This window comes from Dermacentor albipictus, chromosome 5 (assembly GCF_038994185.2).
Source record: "Dermacentor albipictus isolate Rhodes 1998 colony chromosome 5, USDA_Dalb.pri_finalv2, whole genome shotgun sequence".
In the NCBI taxonomy this organism is placed as follows: Eukaryota; Metazoa; Arthropoda; class Arachnida; order Ixodida; family Ixodidae; genus Dermacentor; species Dermacentor albipictus.
The window spans coordinates 153064619-153087485 of NC_091825.1; the positions used below are offsets into that span (position 1 = coordinate 153064619).

The following is a 22867-nucleotide window of genomic DNA, read 5'->3' on the forward strand; positions in this document are numbered from 1 at the left end:
AAAATATTCCTATTACATTACGTTATCTCTCATTACCTATGCTATTACGTTCTCCAGTCAGTATATATTCAAATACATAGGAGCCTCCTTGGTGTCCACAAAACAACTTGATTTGTTCAGCTAATGCCACCAACACCCCCAGGGGGCACCACCGATGGCGCCGTCGGAGCAGTCAACTCGACGATTTCCTTCTCAACAACGCGTACATAGGGATAAACGTAGTGCGTAAAAAAAGGCTATGCTCACAGGGGGGCCCGTCCCAAGAAGCGCAAACATGGGAAGAACGGCGGCCAATGCACGCCAAGTACAGCTGGGCGTGTCCTCTGCAGTTCACTGCCAGGGCGCATAGCCGACGGAGACCGGATGCCCAGACCCGACGACCTGGCCGCGTCATCCGACATGCAGGCAGCCATGGGTGCGCCCGACTTCCGCGCCGGAATCGTTCCCGCCGTATCGACCGTGTCGCGCGCAGTGCCCTGATCTCGGAGCCGCGCGCGCGCATATTTGCAGAACATGCAAAATTTCCACGAAGAAAGCAGGAAAAATAAATAAGCCGTCCAGCGGGCGGCGCCTATATGCGAAACGGCGCGAGTCAGCTCGTTGAATGCGCCGAGATACCGGCTCAACTGCGTGTTCATGTTGCCTTGACTCTACTGAGGGTGTCTGCACTTCCTGGAAAGTTCACAGTGATGGAGGATACAAGAAGTACGAGTGAACATCTTTTTTTCTTCTTGTTCTTGTGTTTTATTTATTTATTTATTTATTTATTTATTTATTTATTTATTTATTTATTTATTTATTACCAGTATTATTATTTGTCACCCTCTAAGCATTACGACAGCTCCGTGCTGATGTTGAGTCCATATCCTTATACACGTCAAGACATAACGTCAAAAATCGTAATCCTTTGTCCTTCCGTTTTGCAATGACACAGAAAACGACGGGAATAAGCATTGCAACTGTGATTTTAATCAGTAACGTTGTTTATGTAGAACTTGTATACATTCTTTTCGAAGTGAAATGAAAGCTGATTTTACAGGTAGATGCTTTATGCAAAGGCGCCTTTGTGAAATATGTGTGCATAAATGAGACAGAACAGTGCATGTGTTATCGGCAGTACCCACTTTTCACACCGCCAGATCTACTGCGCTCTCAACAAACAGGCACGCTATGGTATGGTAAAACTTTATTGAGGTGCTGCAGATCATGAGTCATCACGAAGCGGGCCGCTCCCTCGTGGGAACCGGAAGGCCAAGCCTCTCGGCCGCATCGTGGGCCTGCTGGAAAGCCCAGTGTTGGTCAACCAGAAGAGAGCTGCGGAGGACCGCCTCCCATCTGGCCGAGGTGCTATCGATGATAGAGCGTGACCGGGTACACCGCCAGAGCATGTGTTCTAATGTGGCTATTTCTACACTGAGAGAAGGGAAGAAGGAAAGGCAGGGAGGCTAACCAGACTGATTCCAGTTTGCTACCCTACACGTGGGAAGGGGAATGGAGAGAGAGAGGGGTGGGGAGAGGGAGGGGGGGGAGGTTAGGTGTAGGATAACTATAGTCGGGCACTCAAGTCTGTTGCCAATCTCGGCAAGTGCCATCGGTGTAAGTATCCGGAGAGATTATACAGTATGTAAGAGCGACGAACTGGATACGTATTCGTTTGTAGTAGACGGAGCGTTAATGCTCGAGCTCGATAGAGCCGCGGATGAGGAACGAACTAGGTTTTACGGCTGAGATAGTAGTGTTTAGTAACCTTGTTGTAGGTGGAGGGCGTGTCCTTGTTCTCTGGGGAGTCCGCTTCCCATTGGTCGGGCGTAGCGCGGTGGGTAAGTTCGCGCGCAGTCCCGTGAGCTGACTCGTTTAGGTTGGGAGGAGCACCCTCTATTTGACACTGAAGTGCGGGAAATCAATAAATGAATTCATGATTGTACTGCGCTTAGTGTTACACTGACGAGCATACGTACGTGAACGTACGTCTTCTTCCTTATGCTCGTCAGTGTGACACTAAGCGCAATACAATCATGAACGTTCACCAACAAGCCCCGTTCATTGCTTTACTCAATAAATGAAGCGGTGCGTGATTTCCTTGCCACCAAGAAGTCTGAGGGTCTGTTTGGAAACGATGCCTTTTTCAAATGCTCTAACTGCAGACCTTGAATCGCGATAGATAAACTCCCGTGAGCTATCCAGCCGGGCTAGTGCAATAACCCTTTCTTCAGCAATTTTCGAGCCCCTGGTCCGAACCGAGGCACTCCTTGCCGACCATCGACAGTGACAATGGTGAACGTTTAACGTTCCTTACAAGAGGCGGCATCCACAAAGCTGACCTGTCGCTGATCACTGTGTATTTGCCTAAGGAGGTTGGCCGCCCTTTTTCCCCTATTGCTGATGCTGTTGCTGCTGCCAAATTGTGACCATGTCCTGCAATGTGATATGCGCCACTTGTGAGCTAACGCTTACTGTTTCAGACTCTATCATTGAATGTAGTGACTGTACTTCTAAGTTTCACGCCGGGAAATGCTCGGGAATCTCGGGCACGACAATTAAGTCAAAGGGAGATGCGTACCGCCTGGCTTGGCGCTGCACGTCCTGTAGACGTCAGAAATGACGTGTGCAACCTAACAAATCGGGTGATTATTCTGGCGCGCAGGACGTGCGGCAGTTGTTAATGACAATCAACGGAAAGCGTGACCAGCTGTTGCCATTCCGAGAAGTAGTTGAAGGCATTGAAGACACTTTGCGATTTCTGAGCGGACAGTACGATGAACTGCAACAACGAACGGAGCGAAATGAAAATGAGATCAAGGATCTAAAACGCAGAGCCGAAAAACTTGAAGGAGACGAGAGCGACGTCAATCAGCGTCACGCTGAAATTGAACAACTTGAATGGAGGAACCGCCGCTTAAACCTGGAATTTCATGGGATTCAACACTCTGAAAAAGAAAACCTGCTCGGAAAGCTAAACGAAGTAGCCGTGCAGCTCGAACTTCCACGGCTCTCAGAAAATGACGTTGTTTCAGTTCACCGGTTGCCGTCAAAGAAAGAAAAGATACCGGGTATAATCTGTCGCTTCGCGAAACAAGCCGATAGGGACCGCTGGTAGAAAAGCAGAAAGAAGTTGCGCGAATCGAAAGACGATGTATTCCTGCTTGAAAATGTGACGAAAAGGACCCGCGATTTGCTCTTTCAGACAAAGGTATCGGCGAAGCGAGCGAACTACAAATATGTGTGGCACAGCAACGGCCGCGTTCTTGTCCGAAAAGCCGACGGTGAACGCACAGTAGCTGTTTCTACCGAGAGGGATCTTGATAAACTCGCTTAAAAACAGTTCTTGATAATGATGGCTTGTGCAAGTGGGGAGACTTACATATTGCCACAAGTATTCAGTCAGCATTTAGGTAAAAAATTTCAGCAATCCTTTAAATGCTTTCATCTAAACATCCGTTCAGTTTCTAATCAGAAAAAACGACCTCTGCTTGTTTTTTGAACAGCTAGGGCAATCATTTAATACGATTCTGTTAACAGAAACATGGTCAATGAACGATGCGGATATTTTCCGTATCCCAAATTATAGTACCTTCTACTTAAATCGGTCATACTCTTGCGGAGGCGGAGTATGCATCCTGGTAAAGGAAGTATTCGAGTGTGACTTACTGCCCGAACTTTCCGCAGCAACTGACTATAAAATTCTAGCAATAAAAATGCATAACACCATTATTATAGTGTGTTATCGCCTTCCCCATGGCAACGTTAGCAATTTTTTTGATAAATTAGAAGAAATCTTTGAGTTTGTTAATAAACATCGGCTAGATTTAATTTACGGCGGGGACATCAATATGATAAAAAACAATTCCCAAACTTTACAATTAGAAATTTCACTGAAAATGAATGGTTTAGTGAATGTAATAGACTTGCCCACTGGAGTTACTGAAAATTCATCATCTTTAATTGATATTTTTTTCACAAATATCATCCCTGAAAAAGTTAAGGCGGGTGTATTTGCCTATGACCTCAGTGACCACTTGCCTACATTTATTTGCGCCAAAGGGCACGTACGGGAAAAGGTAACGCAGCCGATGCACCAGATGCAAAAAATAACCCCGCGCAATTTGTCTATATTTCGGCAACAAATAGAAAATGCCTGTTGGAAAGATCTATATAAATCCAACGAAGCAAATGGGGCCTATGAAAAATTTCTTCACATTGTCAAATCGATATATGAATCTAGCTTTCCCACAGTGGAAATTCGGAAACCATGGATTAACTCTGAGCTTCTCAGTCGAATCGCGCATAATAATGTTCTCTATGGCAAGTTTATTTCAACTAAAGATATCGAATTATTCTGCCAATTTAAAGTGTGCCGCAATCGCCTAGATAAAGATATAAAAAAAGCTAGGAGAGAATATTTTGCAAATTTCTTTGCAACTGCTGCTGGATGCTCTGAGATTATGTGGAAAAGGCTCAACTCTGTATTAAGGTATCATCCGCCTATCAGTAAAGTTCTTAAATTAGATATTAATAGCATAGAATTATCTGGAAAGCGGCTTGCAGATACATTTATTAAAAATTAACATTAAAAATTAACATTACAACATGTACGACAAGGACCAGAGAGTTTTGGAAAGTAGAAACCGTTAGAACGACATACGGACAAAAAACTATTCGTAACAACCTGCGAAGGTTACTGAATAAATTATACAACGAAACCACCGGATTGGAAAATACCTCTTTTAAAGCTCTGTATAGTTATTTCTGCCTGTATAGATTGTTTCCCTGGCTTCCGCAAATGTTTCCTTATCGAAACCAGCTAGTCTTATTGTATAGCTTATATTCTTGATTTTTTTCATTTGTTTAGTTTGTATGAGAAATGTTAATATTATAGCTTGTGTTATGATTATATCTTTCTCACCTTCGTGTTTTTTGAACATTTGCGATACCGTTGTGCCTATCATTGTTTTTTATTCTTATTAGTTAGAGATGTTCTTTACTATGCCCTTTTAGAGCACATCTTTCTTCTTCATTTGCTTCGCATTGTTCGCGATGCTCAAATTTTCTGTAAAGGACATTTGTAGACAATGATGTACTGCCATTGTGTCCGCTAACGCCGCGCAAACGCCAATGCGTCAATCGCCAATCGTCAAGCTGTCCACGTGACAGCTTTTTCTGCATGCTCCTCGCGTCATGTACTGATGAAAATAAACATCATTGTCATTGTCATTGTCATTGCCCTCCTTCTACCGCGATTATGATCGGGGCGCATATTCCTAGGTATAGGCGCAACCGTAATGTTCTCACGAACCGACGGAGGAACGCCAGATAACTTCTCCCCTACTCTATCGGAATGAAATCCAAGTTCCTGCAAAATGGATCTCCTTGCCTCAGTTGTAGTGAGGCGAGTTAGCTGAGCGCGCTCCTGGGCCTCTGCAATCTCTTCCAGAGTATTGTGAATGCCAAGCTGCATTAAGCGCTATGTACAAGCGTATACGGGTAATCCGAGAGCCTGCTTAGTAACCTTCCCAACGTGTGCATTCAATTTATCCCGCTCTGCTCGTTTCCATCGATGCATTGTTGCCACGTATGTAAAGTGGCACAGAACGAAAGCATGCATCAGTCGAATTAAGTCATCCTCCTTGATCCATGACGCCGATTTGACACCCTCCGAACTAAACGAATGGCACTTTCAGTTTTAGCAATTAACTTGCCTATAGTCTTGCCATTTGTACTCCCTGACTCAACGATCATGCGCAAGACTTTGATTGAATCGACTGTGGGTATGCGGCAACCGTTTCTAGTATATAGGTTGCCTCTTACTTTTAACAATGGTCACCCCTTGTGCCTTGGACCACGTTTTTTGAGACTATACAATAGGAGTTCCGACTTCAAGGGGGAGCACCTGAGACCGGTGGGTTCGAGATAGGTTGCGATAGTGTCTATGGCCTCCTGTAAGGCTCCCTCAACCTGACTATCATTGCCTCCTGTGCACTATATAGTGATATCGTCAGCATACATGATGTGTTTGATGCCTTTAATTTTGAGAAGCTTTCTGCTAAGGCCGACCATGGTTATATTGAATAGATAGGGGGAAATGACCGCCCCCTGTGGCGTGCCACTCTCGCCAAGTTCCAGCAGTTGTGATTCGAGATCGGCCACCTGGAGCGTAGGCTTCCTATCCGCAAGGAACGATCTGACGTAGTTGTAAGATATCTCACCCAGATTGAGCCGAGATATCGAGGCTTGAATATGCGAATGTAGAACAATATCGAAGGCCTTCTCAAGATCAAGTCCCAAAACGGCCCGAGTGTCGCTAGAGTCGTCTATGATTTGATGCTTAATCAATTTCATAGTCTCCTGTGTGGATAAGCCCGCTCTGAATCCTATCATGCTATGGGGGTAAATGTCGTTATTCAAGAACCGGGAGAGTCGACTGAGGACCGCAAACTCCGCTACCTTACCCACACAGGATGTAAGCGAGGTGGGCCTCAAGCTGTCAACGCTAGGTGTTTTGCCAGGTTTGGGAATGAGTACTACGAGAGCAGTCTTCCAAGGTAATGGGACGGTTCCATTCCTCAAAATTTCATTGATTGCATCTATGAGGTATATGCGACTGATTTATCATCCAAATTTAGCAACGTCATGTTGGAAATGCCATCCGGTCCTGGTGCGGATCGACCACTGAGTCCATGTAGAGCCCTACGAATATCCTCAATGCCGAACTCCGCATCCAGGTAGGAAATGGTCTGACCCTGGTAATCGATATGTACAGGAGAGCGCCATGATCCGACTGGGATATATTTGTCAGCAAACGTACGGATTAACTCATCCTCGGAGGTCACTCGTGCGGCCTCATGTATGGTTCTACCAATGACATGCCTCTGATTAGACTTAGTATTAGTCTCGTTAAACAGGTGCTTATAAGCAAGTTCCAAGTTCTACTATTACGCATCTGGCAGCAAGCCACTGCTGTTTATAGTGCGCTATGCAATGCTCCTCAATGTGTTTGTTTATCTCAGATATCTTCTTGCGTAGCCTGCTATTAAGTTGTTCACTCTTCCATCTGTTGATAATGGACTGTTTGGCCTGTAATAGATGCGCTAACCTGCTGCCCCTTTTCTCAACAGGAAGGTCAGTGCACTTAGAGGTTGTACGCCGAACTTCCTCTTGGACCTGACCCATCCACTGCTCTATGATAGATCGGGAATCGGAGAGAGGCCTCTCTTCCCGAAGCTTGCGGAATTTATCCCAGTCCGTGTACGAGAATTCACGCTGTTTTTTACCCACGATAGGAAGCTGGACATCACAGATATAATGGTCACTACCAAGGTTCTCAGCCAAATTATTTCACTTGGTCTCAGTCACGTTCTTGACAGAGATGAAGTCAGGGGTAGAATCTCTAGACGTGGATGTCCCGATTTGGGTCGGAAAGTTAGGCTTAGTGATCAGCGTCAAGTCTAGATCCATGACATTCTGCCAGAGGTGCTTACCCTTATTGGTGTCGTATTTATAACCCCAGACATGAAGCGGGGCGTTAAAGTCCCCTGCGACAATAAGAGGGCTAGAGCCTGCCAGGTCTACGGCCTTGCGGAGCAGATTCTCAAACCGCTGCCTTCTATCGTTAGGACTATCGTAAATGTTAAGAATATATATGCCGCCCCGGTTGACCTGACCAGTTATGATCTCTACCATGACACACTCGATAATACTACCAGCCATATTGAGATCATGTGTTACATGAGTGAGCTTGTTACTAACGAGAATGCATACCCCCTCCCCTCCCCGACTGCAGGGAGTCCGGGCGAAACCCAATCATCGAGACGCCAGGTGAGAGGGTTTCCTGTAATAGGATAACCTGGGGCTTCATTTCATAACTGCATAGATATTGCTGTAGGGGAACCTTCCTCCTGGAGAAGCTCCTATAGTTCCACTACCAAATTCAGAATGTCCCAAGCGGCGGAGCCATCTATTACGAGCTGGACATCGATCCTAGGTGGAGTTAGAATCGTGGCTACAATACTAGCTGCTGGGTCAGAAAGACGTATCGGTGGTTTCGGTGGCGCTACCGGGCCCACAACAAACTCGAGAAAGGATTCCATTTTGGCCAACCACTGGTTGGTGCTTGCTTCTCATGTCGTCATCTTGAGTTGAATCTCAGTGATCCTATCACCTAACTCTTTCATACTTTCGCTGAGAGCGCTTAACATCTCGCGCACTTCTGATTTAGCTTTACGTGACACATTCTCCTGATCGCAAGCTACTGCCCTCTCCTTTGGGGGTCGCGACCCGTCGCTACTTTCGGCCATTGCGACTTCCACAATTTCCGCGTTGACGGTAGCGGTAGGCTGCGGATTCCTAGCGCCCTTAATCTCCGCTATGGCAGCCATTAGCATATCGGTGTTTTCTCTCATGGCCGCGTTTTCGCGCTCTAATCTCTTGCTTTTTCCCAAACTATCATCACGCTCTGGCAGCGACCTCGACATCACCTCCGGTATTCCTCCACGGATCCGGTCTGCCCAAGTGGGGCGGACCTCCTTGTAGACGACCTGCTGCTGCTACTGCTGGTGCCCCCGGTTCTGGGTCTTGACCTGGATCGGCTCCTGGGCTCGAAGCGAACCATGGAAGCAGATCGTCCCCTGCAACGACCACGGGAACGGCTCCGGGATAAACCCCTGGAACGGCGGCGACCCCTACACCGCGATCTGGAGCAGCGGCGACATCCTTGGGGGGCTGGTTGCTGAGGGCGATGCTGGTCGAGCTCCGGGAACTGGCGCTCGGCACCGCGGTATAATCCGGGGTAGGACTCCTCATCCGGCTCCTTTCGGTTCTGACTCGTTCTCTTCGATGACGTGGAATGACGTATGGGATTTGAAAACGTTGTCTGCATTCTTTCCCTGTCGGCAGATAGCTCTCGCCGCACAACTTGTATTTAGGCATGCACTGATGCTGCTCGTCTAGGTTCGAGTCTCCACATGGTCTGCATATGCCTTTGTTGGGCGTCGGACATATATCGGCACAATGGCCGAGGTTTCCGCAAACGGAGCAGATGTCGATCTGCTTACGATATAAAGTACATCTGTCCAATGCATTGTTATACCTGACGTAGTGGGGTACCCGGTATGCGTCAAAAGCAATTATGACGGTGCCGGTGTCCTTGATCCTCTGGGCTGCCAGCGCCATGGGGTTTCTTGAATTAACAATTTTGCGCCGCAGCACCTCTGGTCTGTCACAACGGGCAGCGTCTCGTATTACTCAGTTTGCACGGAGCATATGGTGCCGTGCGGTATGACGCTACCTCGTGCAGATGACCCGCCACCAAAATATTCTTGATCCTGACACTTGGTTGCATTCTCCTCCTCGGGAGTGCTGACCAAGACGATATTTTGTTGATAGTTCGGACATATCGTGTCCGCTTCACACTTCGAATACTCGATGCAAGCAGCAGTGTTGATTGCATCAGCCTCCACAGTCGGGCCTACCTTGGATATATTAGGGCCACCCCTAACTGTAATCACAGTCTTGATATTCTCCCTGGGAAGCGGCCGCATTCTTCAACGAAGAATAATGTGGCTCTTCACAACAGCTCCGGCCCTGCCACAATCGTTCCCGCGCTATAGGCCTATAGCTCTATTGCTGGGGCTGTCTTTCAACGATTTGGTCAAATGGTGTCTCTGGCCGGCTAAATGCCAGCTGGAATCCTCTATAATATCGTCGGGGGGAAGTTCCTCTCCTTGTTCAGTCTATACCATAGGAAGAGGTCTCGCCGAGCGGCCAAATAAAGGCCGGGAGCGGTTTCCCGCCACGAGCTCTTGTGGTCCACCGGCGGCGCGGTCGAAGTGAAAAAGAGCCGTACAATTTGAAAAACTCCACTCACTGGACACAATCTGGTATCCAGTTCTAGCTCACACCTTCATGGATCCTTCGGCGATGAAATTGGGCACCTTCAAGCAAAAGATCCGGTCGGAGACTTCCCAAAATTGGGAGCCTATGCGGACAAAGCATTGTGTGTTTTCTTCTTCTTCGTCCAAGGCCCAACAAAGAGGTATGGTACATGAAAAACTTTATTCAGGTCCTTCAGGTTGCACTAGATTCCTAACCCGAAGCGAACAGGTATCCAGGAAAAATATGTATAGCTGAGTGATTTGACATGCTGCCATTTTGTGCAACAAGACAAAATAACAACGACGAACCGCTGAATTCTTAACTAACAGCTTTATATGGAAGCAAAAGGATATGGCGTGTTTTCGCGATGGTTGTTTCCCATCAAATTTGGGCCATGGGGTAGAACAGCATCAGCTGATCTTCAAGACGCTTCTAAACATGAAACTACAGAAGAAGGCTTTTCGTGCAACAGCGCGCTGACTTTGCGTAACCTTTCATGGTAAACGAGCTCAAAAGGGCTATGTGAGAGTTGTAGGGCTGCTTTCAGGATCCATGAGTACATGCACGTCAGCAACACTTGGACGAAAAATTCACCGACGATTACAATACTCCCTATTGCAAAATTTGATCGCAGCTTTTCAGTTTTTTAGCCCCATCCTGATTGCATCGTTCTTTGTTCGGAAAGAAATCGTGAACACGGGAACGCATGGCTACCGCGGAGAGCATTCTTTAGCGGCAGCGGCGGCGGACGCGTAGTAGCGCATGCGCAGTGCGCCCGAAGCCCACCCCAGCGCTATGTTATCATGTTTAGAATCGGTGGACACGCTCGCCGCATGCCTTAATAATGACGTCATCAGCGACCGGGTGACGGCGCACGTTATTATGGCGCCATCTAGTAGCGGGTGGTCGCTGTGAAGCACGTCTAACGGCACTACGCTTTCCTCCTCACCCTTTCACCTTACTTTCCTCATCCGACTTCCTCCTCGCGCTCTCCTCGCTATCACCGTCTTTCATGCTCCGCTCGTTCGCTCTGCAGGTTACGCCGACGCCGAGGCCGACGCTCAATGCAGGAGTGGAGCTGCGCTCAAACGGTTCGTCCTCTCCGAGCGCGAGGCGCCGCGGAGAACGGTTGGCAGGACAGTGGCGTTTTTGTCTGTATGCCGTTTAACTACCTGACACGCATGCACCGAGACGGCGAGAGATAAATTAGTTGTTTCTGTTGAAAAAAAGGCCGTGCCACGACATATAATCAAAAATGTTTCTCGAGTATTTTTTAAATAAGCAGTAAAAAACTTGTAACTTCACTTGCTGTATCCTTACAATACATACATACCCCCTCCCTTTAACTTCTAGTAATCACGGCCTGCCTTCAGTACAATGTCTTCACCTCCGGAAAAAAAATTTCTGCAGATGACCGCAAACGACCTTGTTAATACTGCTAATAATTTATAAGAGTTGCCCAATTCACTTTTAATTAACGATGTAACGGGTGACGGGTGAATGAATGCATGGATACCGGTGTGGTACGTTGTCGCATGCATGTAACGTATATAGAGGAGTGCAGATACTTGGGCTAGTTGGTTCATTGCAATAATTGAGGTCATGGCGCTGGACTCACAAAGACAAGAAAGACGACGGAACGTCTTGTCTTCTTTTCCGTGCGAATCCAGCGCTATGAGCTCAATTATTACAGTATATACTTTTGTTAGAGAAGGTTGATGGCGAGCGGAGCGCTATAGCTATGGTGACCTGATTGCCCTCGGATGACCCCACGTTCTGTTTGCTGCTCACTAATTCAACTACAAAATGTCCATGCATGCCGCTGACGATGATGCGTGATCAGGACAGGCGGTGATGAATATGACACTGCAATGGCTTTAAGATGGATGTTCTAGTTGCAGAAATGAAGTCACCAAGTGCTTTGAGCATAACTTCTTGCTAGAGATTGTGTGCGTCGCACCAGTTCCGAGAAATTTATTTCTTTATTTACTTTTTATTTCTTGTTTATGTGCAGCTAAATGCATTGTTATTCCGGTAAATCTGTTTTCTGCGCATGTTTTGGCGGAGTCGATGTGATGCTCGTAGGATGAACTAACGATGTTCTCTTGATTGCGTTGTTATTCGCATTTCCTTCATCGTATACATTTTGCATGCTGCTTTTGCTGCCCACAAAATTCATTTGGCTCTCTTCGATAAACAGAAATACAATTGATAACATCTCTGGTGTCAGCCGCTCATCTGAGTCCTCGCATGAAAAGTTGACTGTCATATTGCACAAAGAAAGGGGACACACAACACTTTGCTGCGTCGCGTTAAAAATAATACTTGCTAGTCATTTTTGGGCGGCCGTAAATTAAGCGCTTGCATTGCGCACATACATACGAAACACGGTTCTGTCAAATACCTCGCAAACTCTCAAGAAGCATAACGCAGGCCATCGAAACAGATCCGACTGGAAAGCATAGCGAACTGCTGTTATTGTAGCACTGAGTAGTTGGAATTGTTCCAATAGTTAAATATAGGCTCCGAAGGCGCGCACATGTCATGTAGGTAGAAACATTAATTTACCGTGTCCCACGTCCCCGTTTCCGGGTTCCTGGTATCAGAAGGTACAGTAGCGCAAGAGTTCCTTCCAAAACCTACGTGCTCCGCCAGGAGCCAGAGACCCAGGGGAATCCTCGAGCAGATCCGATGCAGTAATGTGGCGCTGTGCAGACTTAATTACTCAGCTGCGCTTGTAGGTAGCGACCCTCGCGTTGAGCTCTTAATAGCTCTCTGTGCGGGAATGTCGACCGCAGCTAATCGCCGAGACAGCTGGCTCTGTGCACAGGTGTATCGGCGCACCCATCTCGGGTCCTCTTTCTCATGCACCGAGACCGCGGTGCACCCGCCAAGGTGATTCGGTGGCACTCGCATCCTGCTGCTGGGCACGAGGTCACGGGTTCGGTTCCTGGCCGCGAACGCCGCATTCCGATGGGAATGGTTCGAATGCAAGAACGCCCGTGTACCGCACTTAAGGCGCACGTTAAGGTTAGACCATGTGGTCTAAAGTGTTCCGGAGGCCTACATACGGTTTCTCATACCACGCGTACTGGACCGACCGACTGACAGACCGACCGACCAACCGAGCAGTTTTGCATAAATAGCACGTGGCGTCACACGGGAAGCCCGTGGTGTCTACGACTCTACTACTACTGCTACTACTACTACTACTACTACTACAACAACTAATAATAATAATAATAATAATAATAATAATAATAATAATAATAATAATAATAATAATAATAATAATAATAATAATAATACCATCATGATGACGACGAATGAAAGTAATCATACGCGCCCCCGTTGAAGTGCACTGCCTTCTCGCTATGCGTCACAGTTCAAAGCACGCTAAACTTTTTCTTATCCTGGATGTGCTGCGCCATCCTATTAGCAGGTCGAACGCCTAAACCTGTTCTGGCACTGCTGTAGCTTGGACAGGTAGGTGTGATATTCTTTTTCAACAGCGCAGAGGACAAGGACGAGGTGAGTGCACATACACAGCGCTGCTGCATTCACGGCGCCACAGTGGCTTGTGACTGGCTGCGTATACTCTTCCCAGCCATGATAGCCAGTGACATATACGATAGCCAATAGCGAAGATGAAACACTGCTGTTTAGTGCAGTAAAGACTGAGCATTTGACTTCTGAGTGGATGACGAACGGTTGACTTTCCCACGATGCTGGAGAGTTTTCTATAGACAGAACGCGAAGGAATGTGCTGTAGTCATGAGATGAAAGTTACGAGAGCTAGGCATTGACGTAACTTAATCTTAATCGTGCCGGGAGTCCGATTTCGTCGCAGAATCTCTGGTGGCTTGGATAGAACAACCTTCTGACCCTCTACGCGTTACCTTTGATGTCTGGCAGCTGCCCCACACTTACGGCGCTGGGGTTACAATCTCAGAGCAACACAGCGTGCACCGTACACGTGCCCGGCGGGGGCGCGGAGCCAGAGCTGCCCGTTAATTTTAGCTCGTTGTCGAGCCAGCCTGTGAGCTATTACTTTGTCGGTCGTGTCTGCTGGGTAATTACCTTGACGGCGAGTATTTTCGGGGACGAGCCGCAACGGATGTCACAAGCTGCGCGGAGGCAGCAGCAAACCGTCTTGCTGGCCAATCCCCACCAAAGAACCCTTCCTCACGAGTCTCCTCGCTCATCTCACTCAGTGCGAGACCAACTGTTGGCTTTCTAAAATCGCAACGCTCCCAGTAAGAAGCTGCCTCTCACTCGCCATATACGGATGCGAATGCGGTGATGCCTCCACATCAGAAGTGCCTGCCACAAAGAAAACAAAAATAACGAAAGACTGACTCAACACCGCAGAAGACACCGGCAGTGGATGCACCAAGGCGCGTTCCTTGCGACAACATTAACAGATGTCGTAAAGCCACTGCGGACAGAATTCGTCAATTTCACCTTCTAAGAAGGAAGGCTGGGAAGTATGTAATTTATGGCAATGTTCAGTGAACCTTCACATCGCACTTATACATCAACCGGTGTAGGTTTGCGTGTGCAGTGTGTAGTTTGAAAAACCACGTGGTGCACGGGGAATCTCGAATGCATAACTAATAAAATGCACCTTGTGTCACCCTTCAAAGCAGTTTGTAAGTGCTTCAGATGACATCTGGTACCTGACGTCTGAAGCGTTCACTGTGTTTTGAACCATGCATGCATGCATAAGCCTAAAAACGAGGGGGGGGGGGGGAAGGGGGCACTTATCGCTCTTCGCTCGTGCGAAGTAAAACGTGATCGCGCTGTGGCAGTTATATAATGAAAAAGTTCTAGATTTCATAAAAATAATTTGAAAAAGTATAATATTTTGGACAAATGGTAGATTTCGCAATTATGTTTTGGAAACAGGCCGGAAATCAGTATATTCCGAAGCATTATCACTGAGTTATCACATACAGCTTTCGAATACTAAAGTGCGCTCTGGAAAGCAGTTTTCGAAAGAACATTCGTAAATTCCAAGTCACTAAAATGTCGCCAAATTGTTCTTTAATATGACTAAAGATGTCCCTGGTCGCTAAAAATAAAAGTAATGCCGCTAAAAATATAAAAGATATCCCCTAACCATAGCGACATAATCGCTAATATAGCAACATTGCCTTCTCGTCACCTCACTGTCAGAAGGTTGGACACGTGACTTTTCTGTCAGACGTGCCCCTTTTCGTGAGACGACAGTGCTTTTTTGCGTGTACCTCCCATCGCATCATGCAGCTGCAGCGAGAGTTCCGGCTTCCCCTATGTGCATCGCTCAGTGACAGGTTCGCCTGAGTGGTACTAGGAATTCGAACGAAGGCACAACTCTCATCACTCAAGCATCTCTCTCTGCTCCTGTTGTACCAGTCACACAAAACCTAACTCGTATTTACGCCGATACCTTTACCACCGCGCATGGACAAGTTTGCGGGATCAGTGATTTTTCCTGCGAAAGTGACCACCGTAGAGTTCAAAGGTATCTCACTGGACGACCTCGATAGCTGCGTAGCTTAGCGTAACTCGTGAGAAGCCACATCAAAAATGGAGTGTATTCAGTGACTCCAAGGCAGCTCTGCATTGTTTGTTTTCCACCTTATGCCTTAGACTCTACCAACAACTAGTTCTAGGCATTCGAGGCTCCTTCATCACTTCGCCGAGCAAAAACATCACGTCACGTTTCAGTGGCTCCCAAACCAAGCCGTTCGGCCTGACTAGACCAACGAGCATGCCGAGGAAGCTGCGACATCTGCTCATGAGGAAGGCGAGCAGGATCCCACCCCGTTGTCAATAATTGATGCAGCAGTGAAACTTCGCGCGTTTTTGAATGATGCTATACAGTACACAGGGAACCCACCAAGTTTCCAACACACACATATACATCGTCTTGACCCCTAGATGTCAGACTCCTTGCCCCAACTGGACTATGCCAAACCGAAACATTAGTACTTTGCCAACTGTGGTTTGGGGTAGCTTTTACAAAAGCCTTTGCTTTCTGTATCTGAATGGCCGGCTGTGCTGCTAGTGACAACTGCGGCAGTAAAGAAACTATCTTAACATATTACTTGCCATTGTCCTCATTACAGCGCACACATGCGGTTGCTGTTGACCGGGCTCGCCCTTCTCGAGTACCGGCGGCTTTTTACCTCTCTTATACCTTCCCCAAAGTAAGTTATATTTTTCTTGCCTAAAAAGATGGTAAACTAGGGTGCGCCAGAGTCGACTATGTCAGTTGTCAGCCAAGCAACAATAAATAAGGAAACGAAAGAAGGGGAATATCAAGTAACAATAGGAAGGGTGGCAAATCTGAAGCCTCTTACAATCTTCTTCTCGCTGCTGCTGCGTCGTCGTCGTCGTCGCCGTCGCAGTCGTCGTCGGACGTGAATATATTAAGACAGGCTATATTGACTGCATTTGCAAGACTGACAATGCCCTTCTATCTGGAATGGGATGGCAGTAGAGGTATAGGGGATTCACCTGCGCGCATGCAGATTGCAGGTCCTAACATTGTTCGCTGTTGGAAAGAAGTAATGTAATTCCTTGCAAGCAGTGAAAAAATTTCGGAGCCCTTTCTCGATTTTCATTTGACGAGGTAGACTTGTTCGGTACTCGATGACAATGCCTAAACTCCGAGCTCAGAACTGTTACAGGTGTTAATGAACTGGAGTATGTTCGCCTTCAGAACTCCGCCGGTTTGTCCGCAGACAATTTCACAGAAACGCTTAGCTTTTATCTGTTCTCAACTTTTGTTGACATTAATGACAGGAACGTAGTGCAGAGGCATGCATTTTGTGTCGGGTCCTGTGTGGTTCCTGTTCTTAGCGATTTATGTTTACGTCATTCAGGTGGCACGTCAGGTTGGGCCAACGTTGGAAACATATTGGCACATCTTGGCCCAATGACGGCCTAAGATTAACAGCGTGGTTCCAATATTGGCAGTGCCATTCTGGTTCCTGGCCCAATGTTGGCCCACATTACACAGTCAGTAAACAATATTGGCTGTGCCATTCTGATAGAGATCCAATGTTGGCCCACTTTACACAGTCAGTAAACAATATTGGCTGTGCCATTCTGATAGAGATCCAATGTTGGCCCACTTTACACAGTAAGTAAACAATATTGGCTGTGCCATTCTGATAGAGATCCAATGTTGGCCCACTTTACACAGTCAGTTAACAATATTGGCACTGCCGTTCAACAAGGCGGGAATTATTGGACCGACTTTCGTATGGATTTGACAATATGGGTTACTAGTTGGCTTTCTTTGGAGGACATTGGCCCGTAATAAGCTAATTTTCGCCTTGTCGGCTTTTAGTGCTCTACGACTTGCTGAGATTGAACAACGTGTTTTGAAAACTAACGCACTGATCACAGGCACACTGCGCAGGAACCAAAAATATGTTCTCCCATGTCAACTCCATGAATGGTACACCTCCATTATTGCACTTGTTTACCGAAATGTGTCCCCTAAAGAGAAAAGCCAGTGTACCACGTAGCAAGCAGGGGAAGTCGCATAAATTTAGCCGCTGCTTTATTGATTGTGAATAAGAACTTGAGCTTTCCATAAGAAGCAACGGTATTGCGAATTTGCCTGCGCATTGTATTTTTTGCATGTACGCTCCGCGGCTTTAGTGGGTCAGGATTCTGAGGAGAATCGAGAATTACAGTGCCTCAGAGCTGATGGAACCGTTTTATTGCATCGAGATGGAGCGCATATGCATTAGTGAAACTATTGTTTGTTTGTTTAGCATGCATGGCATGTTGCGGCGACATCATGCTCCTATTCTAATATATTTGTTTGTTCGTGCATGTGTAGTAAGCTCCTTGTATGAATGCCCCTGACAGAAAAAAAAATTATTTGCACGTTTTGGCATTTGCGTGTCAACAACCTCTTGTCTTTGCCTTTAGTAGGCACGGCGCATTCCGGATTTTTTTTTTCGGCCTAGCTTTCCGTCCTTCAGCCCCCCCTTGCCTCTCCCCCACGCACCCAGGTGAGCCTGGTCAGTACTATCAGTCAAGCGTTCAGACAGCCATAAGCTGCTGTGTCGAATTGGGTGCTCTCGGAAGCATGGGGGAAAGCGGCGGGGTCACTATTGTCCTCCTTCTCGCCCTCCATCGCTGCCACCCCAAAACCCGTTCGGGCTAGGCCCAGCGGGGGAAAGTGGCGTTTACGCCGTATTCTTCGTTCACCCTTTCATTTCACTCTTTCCTTCTATGCGTCGCTAGCACGCCGACTGGGTGCAACACCGCCTGAGTGCTTGCCGTCCGTTCTTGCCAGCGCACTCCTCTCGTGAAAAATGCTTGCTTGCGGTCGTCATTCCTACTGAGAAGCCTACATCTTGAAATACGCAGCAATGTGGCCACGAATTTTTGTGAGTGTTAGAATTAATATAGGCGAAACAACAATTAGAAAAAAAGTCGGCGCTCGTGGCCACCGTCTTCGATGTGGGATGAACTCGGATACAAAGAAGCATGGATCATACAATGGTGAGTGCATTTGTTTTGCGCATGTTATAAGTTTTATCAGAAGCAATATCACCCAAGCTATATCACCCAAGCAATATCACGTGGTATATATACTACTGAAACAGGCCTGGCTAATGTAGAGTGCCTGTAATTAAAAAGCTCTTTTTATTTGCAGCCTTTGAATAGTGCCTGTAGTAGAACCACGTGTAAATCTCTGTGAATTTCACCCAAATTCCAGGACTATGATTTTATCAAGCCACGCGTGCGGCCTGATCGTGCTAGTGATACCGAGGAACCACGCTTCTTCTCACTGGTATAGGTCAAACATCATTTCCAGCTGACAGTATTTCTTTTCGTATATTAAATGCTTCTTTTACTAGTGTTTCTTGACGGAACTTCTCGGTTTGCACATTAAAAATTTTGCACGAAGGCCGCATTGTGTCTACGCAGTCTGAAACTAGGCTTTTTGTGCTGCAGCAGGTTTTGCTGCAATTTTTAATTTTAAAGTGCTACGCTGACTAGGTATGAGCTGTAAACAAAGCGGACGGATCCTGCGCATTTTATGTCTGTTCTAAATATTACGTTACACCTTGTACAAGGTATGTCATATATGTCGAAATATTAAGAAGTGTTACTTGACAAATTTCTTGCAAGAACGTTTCTTGATTCACCCCTTCGAACTCTCTGCTCAGACTTATAATATTGTTGCAGTATGGCGATTTTTCAAATGAAAACTCTCCCACATACATTTGTCATACCAACATCTCTGACAATGTTTCTTTTCATTTTACAGATATGCTGGCAATATCAACGAAACCACCGCGTTATCGTGGTCCTCGGGGGCCTGATAAGCCCGCTGTCATCCAAGCACTGACAAACCTGCCTACCGACGTCAGCTCCCTGCCCTGAAACCCCTGGCCAGCCCACCGTCCTCGGCACCTTGCCCAATTCCTGTCCTGAGGGCAGTGCCTGTAAATAAACTGTTCGAAGATAACCGAGCGTCACCCATCTAGGTCCACGGAAAATGCCTGTTTGTGAAAATTTATTCGCAAATAAAGTGTCATAAACGTCAATTTCAGTATTCATTTATTATTATTTGCAATCATATATGACTTCTGCTTCTTGACATCTTTTTGTCGAGCTTTCCTAGCTACTATTGAGGAAGACGGTAAGGGGACAATTGCTACAAAAAATGCCGCTAGCAAAATGTTTGCTGTAAGAATATGTGCGTGCTCTAAAGCCAGCATATCTAGAATATTCGTCATTCAAAGGGCATTGGCTCAAAGCTGGCATTAATAATGGCAACGATATGGCCCAACACTGGTCCTACGCTGGCAGCACGATGGCTGCTGCATTGGCATAACATTGGCCCAATCTTGGCTTTAACGCTGGTCCTACGATGGCTGCTGCATTGGCATAACATTGGTCCAATCTTGGCTTTAACGCTGGTCCTACGCTGGCAGCACGATGGCTGCTGCATTGGCATAACATTGGCCCAATCTTGACTTTAACGCTGGTCCTACGATGGCTGCTGCATTGGCATAACATTGGTCCAATCTTGGCTTTAACGCTGGTCCTACGCTGGCAGCACAATGGCTGCTGCATTGGCATAACATTGGTCCAATCTTGGCTTTAACGCTGGGCCAGCATTGGATTGGGTTGCACTTTGCCAATATGCCAACATTGGTCCAACATTGGCACCAATTTTTGCCAGCATTGGGCCATGGTTGGACCAATGCTGGTGTGCTGCCTGGGTTGCGACAAGCGTATTCAAACGCGTATTGACACGCACAATGTAGTGAATATTTTTTGGTATATTAGCGTCTACCTCGTGGTTTTTTTAGATCTGTTCGCTCTGAGGAAACAGACCAGGTTGTCATCATTGTTGTTGACGTACTCCAGACCTGTGCCTGAGGGCGCAAATTAATCCGCGAGCTTTCACACACATGTCTGCAGTTCATGGATATTATATTTATCGATAAGCATGTCTGCTGGAGGCAGCACCCTCGATTAATAAAGGTGATTTTAAGGGGCGATTCGGCCTACTAGAAGTCCTTCGAGTGAAATATTGCTGTAAACAGCATGCGCGAGGCCTTCGGCAGGTCATGCGATCATGAGCTGGTGATGAGCGCACAATGCCAAGTGGATCGCCTAAGTGAATCGAGCTTTCCATAATAGATCGTAGACCCTGTCGTAGAAAGCATCATAAAAGAGGCAAATAATTCGATAGGAGGAAGCCGCAAGGTGCCCGCGCCCGTTCTGAGAATCGCACAGTTGTTGTGCCACTTGTGCCAAAATGCGGCTTCCTCGAGTTGTTCTTGGCCCCGGAAAAAGTGACACGTACGCGTGCAGTTGTAAACAGCGCGAAAAATAATAGCGACATCTGCGAAACGGGGCATGTCACGTGCTTCGTCACGTGCACAGTAGTGGTAGTTTACGAAATATCCCTGCGACAACTGTTACATCGGACAGACCGGGAAGTGTCGTAATGACAGACTGAGGGAACATCGTGCGCAACTTCAGACGATAGCAGGGTCAGGACATCCCACAGACCATTGCAAGAGATGCCAATGCACGCCGAAGTTGCACGGCACAGTACTGGCACTTGAAGGCTGCAAAGTGCAGATTGGTATATGCGAGGCCTCTTGCATACAATAACCCGAAAACTGCATTAGCACACCTTTCTGATGTAAATGTGTCTCTAACACAAGTAAAGCATTGGTGCAGTAAAGCCAGTCATGTCAAGCGCCCGTCCCATGCAGTTCGTGTTTGTGTCTTCGTCCTCCCTAGCGATGTAAGCCTGTTTCGTAAAACGTAGGATAACACTTGAAGCCACGAAGTACTGATATTGCCCCTCGGTAAAACTTATGTCCAAGTTGGGGATTATTATAGCGTTAACTGCATAAGTGCGCCCGCAAGCTCCTTGCGAAGTTACCCGAGCACGTCGGGAAACATCTTCTATACAGTGCAGCTAGTGCGCAGTATACGTATAATACAGCGCACATACTATACAGCAATGTGACAAACAGAAGACCCCCTCGCTGCGCCGCTGTAGCACGCCGAGGCGCACTTAAGTTCTGCGAGTGAGCAGAGCAGGTAGTGTGGCATTCCAGGCGCACCTCGCACTTGAACAATGAACGGAGCGTGGCCGTCCATTAATTAGCTCCGGCCACTTCAAAGGCGGCGCTTCTTTTTTGCATATGGCCGCGGCGCGCGGTCCAGTTGTTCATTTCGCCGTGCACTTCCTGCTTCCACCGAGAGGAGCTCGTGCTGCATTCCCCCCCTCCCCCTCCCCTCCCCCCCGCCACGTTCGCGCGCGCCAGACCGAGGCATAGAATTAAATGGCCACATTCGTACATTCTAAACGTGGCCACCGTTAAAGGAACTGTGGCGTTCAAGGTCCTGGTGATATATGGTGGCCGTACTATGTGCGGATGCTGCGCAGTGGAGTACATCAGGGACGCCGTAGTGAGGGTGTCCGGATTAATTTTAACTGCCTGAGGTTATTTAACGGAAACTCAAAGCGTTACACTAGTGCTTTCAAAATTCTTCTCCCATGGGAATGCGGCCATCGCAGCCTGTAGTCGAACCCACGACCTAGTGCTCGGCAGCAGACGGAAACATTTTGGACGTGCTCATTTTGGCAAATGTGACCGTTGCCCTTTTACAATGAATATTATTACAACCGACGCGGACTTGGTTACATAAAGTTAGATCTGAAGGTATAATTCGTGTTATGAAAATTTGTAGCGGCAACGTTATGTTAAACTTGTACACCGGCATGAATTAAACGTGGTGTTTCTCAGTACAATTTTTCTCAGAGGAAAAACTACGAACACATCTCGACTCGCATCCGCGAAACTTGATCGGCATGAAGACAAGGCAATCTCCGCAGCAGTAGCAAACAAAACTCAGCTAAAAGAAGTTTTCTAAATGACGATCTGAATTCTTTAGAGAGTAAGTTTAGGCTCAGAATTTCGATTTGAAAACTAATGTCAGCATTACGGAACACCTAGAGTTTCAGCGGATTGCAGCGATCGCTATCACTGCATGCTCCTTATGTAAATAACGCCATCGTCATCAACACCAAGAGGACAAGCGAAAATCGCTGTCGAACACGAGGGTCGCCTCGTTCTTCAGCCAGTCACCGCCGTCGCCCACTAATGAACGTAGCCGACTAGCTGGCGCTTCGCTCACATCGCTATATTAGGCAAGGAGACGTTGGTGCCCTTGCGACGTCTTCTCGCCGGCTCTTTCGCCTCATCATGCCGTGAAACACGACAGCTGCGGGACCTGATGCCAAGGTGTCGTGCTTCCAGAATTTTCCCCATAAGAATCCAGCTATACCCAGTTCAGTAAAGCGGCTCGCCGCACCTCACCGGCGCCACGTAAGCCACTTCGCACTGTTTTTAACGCGATAGCGTTGAGGAGCTCGTGTCGCAGAAAATCCGGTGTCGGCGTCGGACACCGCTACGGCAAAAAGATTTTGGAACCACCCATACGCAGG

At 47.2% G+C, this 22867-nt stretch overlaps 1 protein-coding gene and 1 pseudogene across 1 annotated transcript in view; one reads left to right on the top strand and one right to left on the bottom strand.

Moving 5' to 3' along the window:
• LOC135902353 (tetraspanin-33-like) overlaps positions 1 to 22867 on the bottom strand; it is a 262578-nt gene that overhangs the window by 40424 nt on the left and 199287 nt on the right. The window lies entirely within an intron of this gene.
• Positions 364 to 3316, top strand: LOC135902362 (uncharacterized; annotated as a pseudogene).